Raw genomic sequence first — 13,870 nt, 5'->3', positions numbered from 1 at the left:
TAGTTTGCTATAAAAAAACCCAAAAAGATTTTGCTTTGTTTGCTTGTTTCTTTTGTTCTTGTTTCCAATTCGAAAACACCAAAAATATTTCTTTGCAAATGGCTGATAAATCTACTGCTATTCCTGTTGGTATATGTGAGGATGTTCCTGTTCAAGTTACTAATAACTGCTTGATATTAGCTGATTTTGTTGTGTTGGAAATGCCTGAAGATGATAATATGTCTATTATTCTTGGGAGACCTTTTCTTAACACTGCAGGGGCTGTTATTGATTGCAATAAAGGAAAGGTTACTTTCAATGTTGATGATAAGGAGCATACCGTCTATTTCCCCAAGAAGATTGATAAAGTATGTGGAGTCAATACTATTTCTAATGTGAGAACTATCAAAATTGGAACTATCGATTGTCCTATATATGAGCCTAAAGAAGGTTATCAAAATCTTATGATTGGATCCATATCGATACAATTCAAGGTAACATGATTGATTTGAGGTTTATTTCTTCATATGCTATGTAAAATTTATTTGGTGGCAAGACTTGATCAACCTTGTTAACAAATACTTTTTATATGCATAGAGGAGGTAAACAACATCTCTTTCTTCCTCCACTTGTCTTATTTGTTGTAGAACTTTTGTTTTGCAAAGTTCCTTAGTTGATTAGAGATTTCAAAAAAAATTCCTGGCCAGTAATAATAAACTTAATACCCAGAAATGTGCATTTTTCAAAGTTTTCAAAAATTCACAAAAATTATACCGTTGGTCCTATTTTTCGAAGAGGCACCTGGGAGCACCAGAGGATGACCTGTGGGGCACCCCAGGGTGCCACACCACCAGCCGGCGCGGCCAAGGAGGGGGGCGCGCCACCCTGTGGTGTGGGCCCCTCCTTGCCCCACTACTTCATCTCTTTCTCCCAGACTCTTCTCTCTCCCGAAAAAACTCGCACCAGCTTTCTCTCACTCGCATTTTTGCTCAAGAGCTCAGGATTTTTCGATCTCTTTGCTCAGCCCAGATTTCATGCGAAATTTGGCACATTTGCTCTCCGGTATGTGACTCCTCCGATTATCCAAGTAGAATTTTGTTTGGTTGAGTATATCTTGAATATTTTGCTGCTGTAGGTAACATGTTTAGTGAGCTTGCATGCTTGTTCTAAGTTGTATAAACTAGTTTTGATGCATGATTAGTACTCTAGCAAGTTCCTATAGTAGTTCCCCTTGATTATATGTCACCAAATCAAGTTTTATATTGTTTGTTGAAAAATTTCAGAAAATGGAGTGGAATAGATATCAACTAAACCAACAAGAATTGGAGGTGCAACAAGTCATGAGAGTGAACCGTGAAGAGGGAGTATACCCCTCTTACTACCCGTGCACAGATTTCATGAGAAGCGCAGGAATATTGGAAGATGTTCAGAGTCTAATTTCTCGTGCAGGGTTGAATGATTTTGTTGATGGAGAACCATGCCAATATGCAAAATTAACTATGTCTGTTGTGCAGGACTTTAAGTTCAATTGGTCGCAATCTAACCCCATGGTTCAGTATAGGATTTATAATAAAACTGTCAACTTGCCATTCAATGATTTTTGTACAGCAATTAGATTACCGCAATGGGGATCATGCGAGAAGATAAGGGGATCGCCGCGAGAGCTTTTAAGCCTCTTCGAGATGATTTGTCATGGAAGGAGTTTCTCAGAGGATGGTGGTAAAATTACTAGCATTCAACTCCCAGCTATCCGCTACTTTGCTTATTTCGTTACTAAATGCGTTCTTGCTAGAAAGAGTGGTGGTAAACTATCTATCCAAGATTTAGCTTTTCTAGCTGCGGCACTGCAAGGTAGTAAGACTTATAATTTGGGGGCATTGATAGCTTATAGACTTACTACTAACCGTGAGAAAGGTGGAATTTGTGGAGGTCTCATCGCCTCTCGTTTACTAGCTTTTCATAATGTAGAACCTCATCATCTTGATATTCCACTTTCCATAGAAAAACTTGACATAGTCTCTATGATCAAACATGAATTTGTTTCTGATTCATCTAACTTGGGTAACCTATTTTACAAGATGACATTTTATAAGAAAGTCTGGAGAATAACTAAGAAAACTGAGAAACTAGTAAGATTGCCTGCGCCTGTTCTATTTAACCTTGATTCCAGGGAGGATCGGTCGGTCACAGAAGGTGCACTGAATGCACACATAGAGGGAGGAGGCCATCATGCAAGAGACGACACGGAGGAGGCCGAGGAACACCTCGACTCATCATCCGATGCAGCAAGTTCCTCGCATCAACAATTTGGGCATGTGGAGCCTCCACGCTTTTCTTCTGCACAGGAACCTTACTATGACTACGCCATGCATTATCCACCGGCGAGGAACAGCGACCCTCGCTGGGGTTGAACTCCACTTAGGCCAAAAGCCTAAGCTTGGGGGGAGGTACGCCATGCATATACTTGTTTTGTTTGTTTGAGTGGTTTTCTAATGAGAGGGAGATGATATTTGGGGAAGTGCTGCCTGAAAACAGATTCTGGACTGTTACCGAAAAAATTCCCAAAAATAGCCAGAACAGTATTTTGCGAGACAATTTTTGTGCATGTTCCCCAGGTTGTTATCTAACTTTCATTAGTTGAACACTTTTTGATTTGAGCAGTGGAAGTATTTATTAAAAATCGAGTACTGTACTGTTGTCAAGTTTGACGAATTTCTGCTGCTTTGTGTTTATGTGAGTTTTCTAGTTTGCCATTTATTGTTTTTGCTTTGTTTCCTTCCCAAAACACAAAAAGACCAAAAATATTTATGTTGTTTCTCTTCACCATTTGTTTATTTTGGTTTCTTGCATTTGTTTCGCTTTATTTGCTATTGCTAGTTTGCTATAAGAAAACCCAAAAAGATTTTTCTTTGTTTGCTTGTTTCTTTTGTTCTTGTTTCCAATTCGAAAACACCAAAAATATTTGTTGTTCTTATTTGGTTTGTAAAGTTCATCATGAGTTCAATGGTCTTCGGTGGCTGGAGCGTGGTTTTCATTTTATATTATCCAAGCTACACAAGTGAAAGGCAATAATGACGATCTACGACAATTGGATTGTGGTGAGAGGCTGGTATGAACTCTATTTGTTTTCATTTTTGTACATGTACTCATCCATGTGAGCATGCTTAGTTGGTTCATGTGAGGTATATGTCATTTGAGAAAGTCTAGTAGTTTATGATCTCTCATGTTTAGCTCCAATTTATTAATATGAGTAGCATGTCATGGATGTTTGCTTGCATTGTTTTATTCATAAGTAGGTATGGCATTATGGTATCCTCCTCTGAATAATTCATTTATATCGACTTGGCACATGCTCACGCATGCATATGACTGAACAAAAGTCAATTAAGCCTCGATGATTTATATTGCTTCAGAGTTCTTGTATCACTTTTATGCTTCCGTTAATTTATTTTGCCGCAAGCATGATTATGACAGTTACCGCTCTCTTGATTTGTCGCTCCCTAGTCTTTTGCTAGCCTTCACTTGTACTGAGCGGGAACGCTGCTCGTGCTTCCAAACACCTGAAAACCAAGTTGTTCCAAAGTGTCCACCATAAATACCTATGCATGGCATTTCAAACCATTCCAAGTAAATTCTCATGCGCTACCTTTAAAACCTTCAAAATGCTTCTTAATTTGTGTTAATGTTTCATAGCTCATGAGGAAGTATGTGGTGTTTAACTTTCAACCTTGTCATTTACTTTTGACGGACTTTCATTATGGACTAGTGGCACATCCGCTTATCCAATAATTTTGCAAAAAGAGCTGGCAATGGGATTCCCAGTCCCAAATTAATTAACTTAAATAGACACTCCTCCATGGTATGTGATCGTTGGACGGCACCCGAAGGATTCGGTTAGCCATGGCTTGTGTAAGCAAAGGTTGGGGGGAGTGTCATCATAATAAAACTAAAATAAAAAGGCACTCCTTCATGGTATGTGATTGTTGGCAGGCACCCGAGGATTCGGTTAGCCATGGTTTGTGAAAGAAAGGTTGGAAGGAGTGCCACATAAACATACAAATAATTCATGGGAGCCGCTCTTGGGAGTCCGGTTGGCGAGGTAGTTAGTGTACCCATTACCATTCGTTGACAACAACAAACACTTCTCAAAATAATTTTACTCCTGATTTAAAAAATAAAAAGCTCTAGCGCATGTTAATCCCTGCTTCCCTCTGCGAAGGGTCAATCTTTTACTTTTATGTTGTGTCTCGTTCTTTCTTTGAGCACTATCTTGAGAGCACAACTGTCATTCTTAGTATAATATGCTTGTCTCAAAATATGATTGATTGTGGTATAACTTTGATGCTTTTATCTTTGACAATCACTACTTCTAGTCTTTCTATGAACTCCAGAGGTGCCTGGGCATTTATGTTTTGCCGATCAAATACGAGCAAGCGAGATACCACTTTATCATACTCTCTTATGAACATTGCAATCCTGCTTATATACATGATTCATGATGCTTATTATTAATTGTTGGTACCTCTCCATGATTGACATAGCTGTTAGATGATCTTATTTGCATGTATCTCATTATGAACTGCTTAAGTATTAGCCATAGCATGAGAATATATACATCATATGAGAAATGTGTTCGTGAAAGTTCTTTTATCGCTCAGTTGTTAACTGAATTGCTTGAGGACAAGCAATAAGCTAAGCTTGGGGGGAGTTGATACGTCCAAAACGTATCTACTTTCCCGAACACTTTTGCTATTGTTTTGCCTCTAATTTGTGTATTTTGGATGCAACTAACACGGACTAACGCTGTTTTCAGCAGAACTGCTCTGGTGTCTCGTTTTTGTGCAGAAATCCAACTTTCAGGAAAATCCTCGGAATTTATGCAGAAGGCCCTATTTTCCCAGAATACTGACGGAGCCAGAAGGACAAATCAGGTGGAGGCCCGAGGGCCCCACACCATAGGGCGGCGCGGCCCAGGGGGGGCCGCGCGGCCATGTGGTGTGGCCCCCTCGGCCGGCCTCCGACGCCCTCCTTCGGACTATATATTGCCTTCGACCTAAAAACGCACGGGGAGAAGTCGAAGTCGCCAGAAAGCCTCCAGAACGCCGCCACATCGCGAAACTCCGTCTCGGGAGCCAGAAGTCTCCGTTCTGGCACTCCGCCGGGACGGGGAATTGGAGGAGATCATCGCCATCATCACCACCGACGCCTCTCCATCAACCAGCCATGCTTCCCCCATCCATGTGTGAGTAATTCCCCCGCTGTAGGCCGAAGGGGATGGAAGGGATTGGATGAGATTGGTCATGTAATAGCATAAGATTGTTAGGGCATAGTGCCTAGTGTCCGTAATTGGTACTTTGATGATATTGTTGCAACTTGTTATGCTTAATGCTTGACACTAGGGCCCGAGTGCCATGATCTCAGATCTGAACATGTTATTGTTTCATCATGATATTCATTGTTTATGGTCTTACCTGCAAGTTGTATACACATGTCGCTGTCCGGAACCAATGGCCCCGAAGTGGCCAATCGGGACAACCGGAGGGGATGGTAGTGACGTGAGGATCACATGTGTTCACGGAGTGTTAATGCTTTGCTCCGGTGCTCTATTAAAAGGAGTACCTTAATATCCAGTAGATTCCCTTGAGGCCCGGCTGCCACCGGCTGGTAGGACAAAAGATGTTGTGCAAGTTTCTCATTGCGAGCACGTACGACTATAATTGGAACACATGCCTATTGATTGCTTTGTACTTGGACACCGTTTTATTATTATCTGCAAATGCCCTGTTATGATTGTTACATGAGTTTCTCTCATCCATGCAACGCCCGTTATCCGTCCCCGTGCCTACAGTATTTTAATCCTGCTGTTTACTATAATCACTACTGCTGTCTCTGTTACTCTGGTGCTGTTATTTCACTACTGCTATTGCTATAAAACTGTTACTACTGATAAACTCTTGCGAGCAAGTCTATTTCCAGGTGCAGCTGAATTGACAACTCCGCTGTTAAGGCCTCCAAGTATTCTTTGTCTCCCCTTGTGTCGAATCAATAAATTGGGTTATACTACCCGCGAAGACTGCTGCGATCCCCTATACTTGTGGGTTATCAGACCTCTAGCAATATCATAATATTGGCCTAAACTCCTCTCGGTGTTTGCTACGGCTCTCAAGTCTAAAGATGGATGACATGCCAATACCGAAGCAAAGGCAAGTTCAGCACCAGCCAGAAGTTCTTTTCGCACCAGCTGTCGAATCCTCTCAGGAGACTTAAATCAGGTGAACAAGGCAGACAAAGTTTCGGGTGCCTGGTCCAGAAGAAACAAAGTCTTCCAAACCATCGTGAGATGGGCGTGGAATTTATCGAAGTAGTAATGCAGCTTCTCTACCCGATGCTCAAACTTCGCCATGATAACAGCCTTCGGACGCTGCGACCATAAATCGTGCTTCGCGTGAGCAACGTCAGTCATCGCCTCGACCTTCTCATGGATCTTCTTGTCCTCCTCAGATTTATCTGAAGATACGACTGAAAAGGAACGAATATCAGTTAAAAGGATATCCAAGCTACGCCAGGAATTAGAAGAAGGGTTAACACTTACAGCCCAGACTTTTGGTAGCGACATGAAGACCATCGAGAGCGTATTGCTCAATAGCAGTTGCTATTTCCCCCTTTTTCTTCACCAACGCTGCCATTGCCCGAAGAGAAGTGATGTCTTTGTTCAAACGAGACACTTGGTCACGTAAGCGGCGAACAAGGTCAGATTCATCGTTAGTCGAAGGATTTGGAAAAAGCTCGGCACGGGAAGAAGATGAAGGGATCTGCAGTACAATATTTGGTTCAGAACGACATTAACATAAAACTCCCATCGGGAGCGCTTGGAATATATGTTACATTCAAAAGATTGTTCGAATTGGTAACAGAGCCGAAACAAAACAGGACTAAGTCAATTTGCGAGTGGTCTTTTTTACAATTAATGAAGCAAAAGTTCAAGGAGGCGCTGATGATGAGCCAGGGGCAGCTTCAGGAGTGGGCTTGGCCTGTGCTTCCTCTACCAACTTCAGGAGCTGATTGGCACAAGTTACTGCCAATCTTTTGAAGGGTTCAAGGTCGACTAAATGGTTGCCGTCATCCACAGGCAAAGCCTTAGATAACTTCTCCAAATCAGACCCCATCCCATGACCCATTAGACGCTGGAAAGTAAGAACCGCCCCAAACAAGCGGGAACGGCATTTCAATACCTCCACAGGCTCGGAAGAATCGACAAGAAAAGCATCCGCCATCTCGCCAAGAGTCTTGTCCTGCTTCATCTTCGGGAAGATCATCAAGTATAGCCTCAACAATTCTCCTCTAGTCTTTTGCAGAAGTCCAAGGACTTGGACATTGGATTCAGCGGCTAGCGAAAGGGCATCGGATGTAGAGTCCTCCCGAAGCTGATGGCGTCGAGTAACGGTTATATTGGCGGCCTCTGAAAGAAAGACATATCAGTAACCAGAAAGAAGAAACTAAGCAAGGAACCATGTGCCATGAATTTTACCCAATAAATCCTTGATGGATACGTGGAGGACGCCTTCCTTCCTATCGGTTGCAACCGCTGCCGCACGCCTGGCGTCCTGTTCATCCTTCATCTGCTGCTTCAGCTTCGACATCTCCTCCTTCAGCAAGGCATTTTCCTTCTTGGCATCGGTGGCAAGCCTGTTGGCCTCCAGCACCTGATCAGCCGAAGATTTGACAGTTTTCCGAAGCTAGGCGTTTTCAACCTCTAGTCGGGTAAACTGCTCAGCGAAATCTACCACAGCATCGACTGTGGCATAAATCGGCTGCAGCAAGGGAAATCAAGAAGACTCAGTTGATATGAAGAAAACTCAGCAAAACAAGGTAGATTAAATACTTACGTGGTCACGAGCAGCCGACGAAGTAGGAGCATCGCCAGGAGGAATAACCTTCGACACTGGAATTTTTTCCACGGCCGTCCTTGTGGGAGGCGTCGACTTGGCAGGAGAAGGATTCGGCTCCTTAGCTGATGCCGTTTTCTCAACAGATAATTTAGCCCTCTTTGCGAGAGGAACATGATCATCATCAGAGCTACTTGAGAAAAAAGAATGATTAGCATACAAAATGACAAAGGACAAGTTACGAAGGAGTAAAGATGCTCACAGTTCCAGGTCATCTTCAGCAGCAAAGAAGCCTGACGGCCCCTTGTCGGTAGGAGAAGGCGGAGAAGCTCCAACGGCATCATTATCTTGTTCGCTGGGACTTGACTCAGCCGTTGTGATAAAATCTTCGTCTATCTGGTTGCGACGCTTGCTCCTGGTAAAAGCAGCATCCTCGGCAGTGTCATCCTCTTGGACATCGCTGTCCTCAAAGACCTGCTGGACGTCCTCGATCTCTTCAGAATTGTCATCGTCGTCCTCTGGTTCCACACCGCTTTCCTGAGTGGGAGGATAGCATTGAACGACGGAGGAGGCCTATCAAGAAAAAAAGAGGAAAGTTTGTAAAGCACAACGAAGAAAGAAGAGATGAAAGCAAGTAAGGAGCAACAAAGATTACCTCAGTCGGGAGATGGTCAAAGTCGTAAGGGGAACGAGCCGATGTCAAAACAATATTATCCTTCATACTGAGGCACGTCAAGCGGCGAACCTCGTCCCGATGCTCATCTGTCGACAGGTCGGCAGAGCTGATCCTCGACTTGTCGCCCTTGCCAGTATAAAGCCATAATTGGTGGGGTCGAGACATTAGCGGCTGCACTCGACGTTGCAAGAACACTAAAACTACTTCAGTGCCGCACATCGTCAAGCCTCCCGTGTTCTTCAGGACGACGATCTGCTCGAACAACTTGTCGGCTGTCACCCTCTCTTCGGGAGAAAGGGCGTTTCGCCCGGACTTCTTCTGGTGAGTTACCAGGACGTCTTCAAAGGGAGGGAGATTCGAGCGCCGCCCAGGCACCACGGGATCTCGCAGGTAAAACCATTTGTTGCGCCAGCCCTGGACGGATTCCTTCATCGGGTAGTCGAAGTAGTCGACCTCCTTCCTGACGACAAAGCCAACGCCACCGACGACAGGGGGGCCATTGCTGTCGTTGTGACGCTTCACGTAGAAGATCTTCCTCCAAAGACCCCAGTGGGGTTCAATGCCAAGGAAGGCCTCGCAAACGGTGATGAAAATGGAGAGGTGGAGAATGGAGTTCGGGGTCAGCTGCCATAGCTGAATCCCGTAGAAGAAAAGAAGGGAGCGAAGGAACTCGTGGGCCGGAAGAGAGAGACCGCGGAACAAGAAGGCAACAAACATGACGGTGAAGCCCTTCGGGGGCCTTGGGCGAGAAACCGCACCTGGAAGACGAATGCCGTCGTCTGATGCGGAGATGAAGCCGAGGGCGCGCAGCTTGTTGACATCGCGATTGGAAATGGCGGAGGCACTCCAATCGCGGCTGACTTTGGCCGCATCCGAGGTGCTGGCGCTCTTCTTCTTGCCCATGATGTGCGAAGCTTCTGAAGGAGGAACAGATGAGGCATGAAAGCTTGAACGAGAAGATGAGCAGTAAGAGGCGTGAAAAGTAAAAACGAGGAGGCCCTCTATTTATGCCGTAAGAATTTGTACGAGATCGTGGCCATAACTCCACGGGCGTCGTGGGAGGTGGAGCAGATCTGGCTGTACACGTGGCGCTTAAAAAAGGAACGGAACCGGCGACCCATTATTCCCACGTTGAGCGAAAATCGAGGAGATGCCTCGGTCGCCGCGCGTGCACTGGTCAATTCCTAAAAACTGCCCGCGTAGAACTAGGGTGGGCCCGTCAGGTCAAGTCTTGTCAATCAAACCACAACAGCAGCACGTCAACAGTGACGTCATAGAGATTGTTGTGAGCAGTCGAAGAAAAATGAAAAAAAAACATCGGATGGTCTTGCGCCCAGACTCGGGGGCTTCTCCCATCGGGAGCGCTGGACGCGCACCCGACAGAATGAGGACTCGAAGAAAAAAGGATGAAGAAAAAGATGATTGCTTAGTTCGAGTCTGCACCCGGTTGCAAGCACCCGTGCCTAGACTCGGGGGCTACTCCCATCGGGAGCGCTGGACGCGCACCTGACAGAACTTTTTTGCACTCCAGGATCATGCCCGGGGACTTGATTCTGTGTAGGGTAATGTTGTTTTGCCATCGGTAGTTAAGCAGCAAAAGTTGGGCACGTTACTCATCATCCCTTGCATGCGGAAAATATATCGGATGACCTATGAAGACTTGCAGAAAAACTTCGGCAGAGCAGAACGTTCGAGTGGTACAACTTGAGTCTACGCACGGATTGCAAGAATCCGTACCTAGACTCGGGGGCTACTCCCATCGGGAGCACTGACGCACACCCGACAGAAAAAAGATGATGCTGATTCAAGATGAACAAGAACAATCAAGGAGAAGAACATTAAAAGGAGACATGCTTCAGTCTCTACCCGAACTATGTTCGGCTAGACACTCGGGGGCTACTGACGTGGGCATTACCCTTCGGGTAACCGACATTGCCCTATCCCGTATTATCTAGTTGGAGGCCCATGAAGGCACTTGGAGGCAAGACGGGCCACCTGGATGGCGCACCAGAAGATTCCTTGGCGGGCAAGACAAGGAAGCAACCGAACAAGGAAAGATTAGATTTAAAACTACTGTAAACCTAGTCGTACTCGGTTAGACCTCTTGAGACCCGGCCCCCTATATAAAGGCCAGGAGAGGGGCTGCAGAGGGACACAATCAATCTTCGCAATCTTAGCAACCAAAAGTCTAGAGCTAGGTCGCCGTAGCACTTAGCCTATCGATGAGATCTCAGACGAACTATTCGGCACCCCATTGTAACCCAATATCTTCATAATCAAGATCAGACAGGCAGGACGTAAGGGTTTTACCTCATCGAGGGCCCCGAACCTGGGTAAATCGCTCTCCCCGCTTGTCTGTGAACCGATGTCTCGTGTCAGCTTGCAGGATTCCATCAACCCTAAGCCCCAATCGGAGGGCATTGCCGAGGAGTACCCTCGACAGCTGAGGCTACTGAAGCTACTTCCCGAGAAAATTTAATGCTTCAACTGATGAACGATGCTAGCTTGGATATGACGGGTACGCTCCGCAAAGGTAGTCATGCTGTCTTTTGTTCTTACTATCTTGATTTCTTACTGATGCTCTCGCTGAAATAGGTTCTTTTTTGGATACTGCTACCGAAGATCAACACGTGGAAGCCCAAACCAATGTGCTTCTCAGGCTTGCTCGTCAACATGGTTCCAATTTCTGGGTTACTCCTGAGCGTACTTTCCAAATAATCAGATTTCAAGATCGCGCGAGTCAGGTCCGCGATTTTCTCGACTTCTACACAAGAACCTTGTCTCTAGTTTATAGTACCATGTTTCCTCGTAAAAAATACCAGACACTCCCTGCTCTAATGGATAAGTTACGAGATGCCCCTCGTATCCATAAATTTGTACGGGCTCAGCTATCTGCTGGGGCAAGATTCGCCATGATTATGATACAGATCTGCTACCCGAAATTAGATCTAACTCAAATTGTCACCAAGTGTCTGGCCAAGCAAATGAAGCGGAAGAGGAACATCGACAAAATCAACGACACTGTAACCCCTGTAGCCGAAGAAATGATGGACAAACTTCTTCGGATGGACTCAGAATTCTTTGTAAAAGGTAGCTATGCTGAACATAAAACTGGTGCTATAAACAATGAAGGTGTAAACATAGATGATATACTAGGTAGCAACTGAGTTTTACTATATTGCGGGAGTTCATATATATTTTTTCTTGTCGAATTTTTCTTGATGATGAGGTTGTCTATATTGTAAGATATAATCTATATTGTAAAGCCCCCGAGCCTTTGGCCGGAGCTTGAGCTATGTTTACGCCATGATGAATTTACTATTTTGCGAGAGTGTATATATAATTTGTTGCCACGGGTTATGAGCCCCCAAGCCTGTCGACGAAAAAAGATGTATATCACCAATATCTTTTACTATATTGCAGCACCGCGAGCCCGCCTCATTAAAAACCTTTCAGCCCCACTCGGTGCCCTGAAAGGAAAAGAGTGCGTCTGAAAACTCGCGGGCGTTTCAGTACATTGTATGTTTACAAGGAGGACTATATTTCGACTTCAAGCGTAAAAACGCCTTAGCTGCGCCGCGTTCCAGGGATTTTGCTCGGGAACCCCTGTCTTCTTGTCCTTTATCATGTATGCTCCTCCATCGATTACTTCTGTGACGATGTAAGGGCCAAGCCACGGTGACTCGATCTTTTCATGGCTTTTTTTGCGTGAGCCCTAGAACTAAGTCGCCGACCTGAAAGGATCTTGGTCGCAAACGTCGACTGTGGTAGTTTTTCAAGTCTTGCTGGTACTTGGTGACCCGTGATAATATTTCGTCTTGAGCTTCGTCAAGTGCATCGACATAATCCTCCAATGCTTTTCTGGAAGCTTCTTCATCATATTCCGTGACTCTGGGAGAATCATGCTCTATTTCTATCGGCAGTACTGCCTCAGCTCCATGGACCAGGAAAAACGGAGTCTCCTGTGTCGCTGTATTTGGTGTTGTTCGAATACTCCATAATACACTTGGCAGCTCCTCAGGCCAAGTATGTCGCGCTTTTTCCAATGGTGCTAGCAGGCGCTTCTTGATACCATTGCAAATGATTCCATTGGCTTTCTCGACTTGACCATTGGTCCGCGGGTGCGCAACTGACGCAAAGTGCAGTTTGATGCCCACCTCTGCACAGTATGCATTGAATTCCTTGGATGTGAAATTACTACCATTGTCCGTGACGATGCTATAAGGTACTCCAAACCGAAAGATGATGCTTTTCACGAACTTGATTGCTGACGCTCCGTCTGGTGAGTTTATCGGCTTTGCTTCCATCCACTTGGTAAATTTGTCGACAGCGACGAGCATATACTCGTATCCTCCTAGCGAGGCTTTGTGTAATTTTCCCACCATATCGAGACCCCACTGAGCAAAGGGCCAAGACAACGGTATTGGCATCAACTCTGCTGCCGGAGAATGAGGTTTTGCGGCAAATCTCTGGCACGCGCCGCAAGTTCAAACTATCTCCTTCACATCTTTGATTGCTGTCAACCAATAAAATCCTGCTCTGAAAACCTTGGCTGCTATAGCTCGACTGCTTGCGTGATGGCCACATATTCCTTCATGTACATCCTTCAGAATTAGCCTTCCTTCTTCGGGTGTGACGCACCTTTGTAACACTCCCGAAATACTTCGCTTGTACAACTCCCCTTTGACCACAGTAAAGGCTTTAGATCGTCGAATAACTCGCCTTGCTTCAACTGGGTCGTCGGGTATTTCTTTCCTTAGGATGTATGATATGTATGCTTGCATCCATGGAATTTGCACCATCATTACTAGGTCCTGTTCCTCTTCTTCTTCTAGTGCTTCTTTTGTAGCTCCCGAGGGTTTCTCATCCTTCTGTTTCTTCTGTGCTTTCTTCGGCTTTGTAGATCTCTCGGCTATCTCTTCCCAGAACACGCCTGGTGGAATCGCGAGACACTGCGACCCAATGTTTGCAAGAACATTGGCTTCATCATTGCTCAGCCTACTGATGTGATTTACTTCGCATCCATCAAACAGTTTCTCTAGCTCGTTGTACACTTCTTTGTATGCTACCATACTATCATTGACTACATCACATTGGTTCATGACTTGCTGAGCCACAAACTGTGAGTCGCCGAATTTTTTTAGTCGAGTTGCACCACACGCCTTCGCCATCTTCATCCCGTGTATGAGAGATTCGTATTCGGCCTCATTGTTAGATGCGTTTGGGAATGTCATCCGTAAGACATATTTTAATTTGTCGCCTTCAGGTGATATTAGTATCACGCCTGCTCCAGCTCCCTCTAATCTCTTGGACCCTGATACGTCTCCGA

Source organism: Lolium perenne, chromosome 6 (assembly GCF_019359855.2).
Source record: "Lolium perenne isolate Kyuss_39 chromosome 6, Kyuss_2.0, whole genome shotgun sequence".
NCBI lineage: Eukaryota > Viridiplantae > Streptophyta > Magnoliopsida > Poales > Poaceae > Lolium > Lolium perenne.
The sequence above is the reverse complement of the archived record's forward strand: the minus strand, read 5'-3'. Positions refer to the sequence as shown.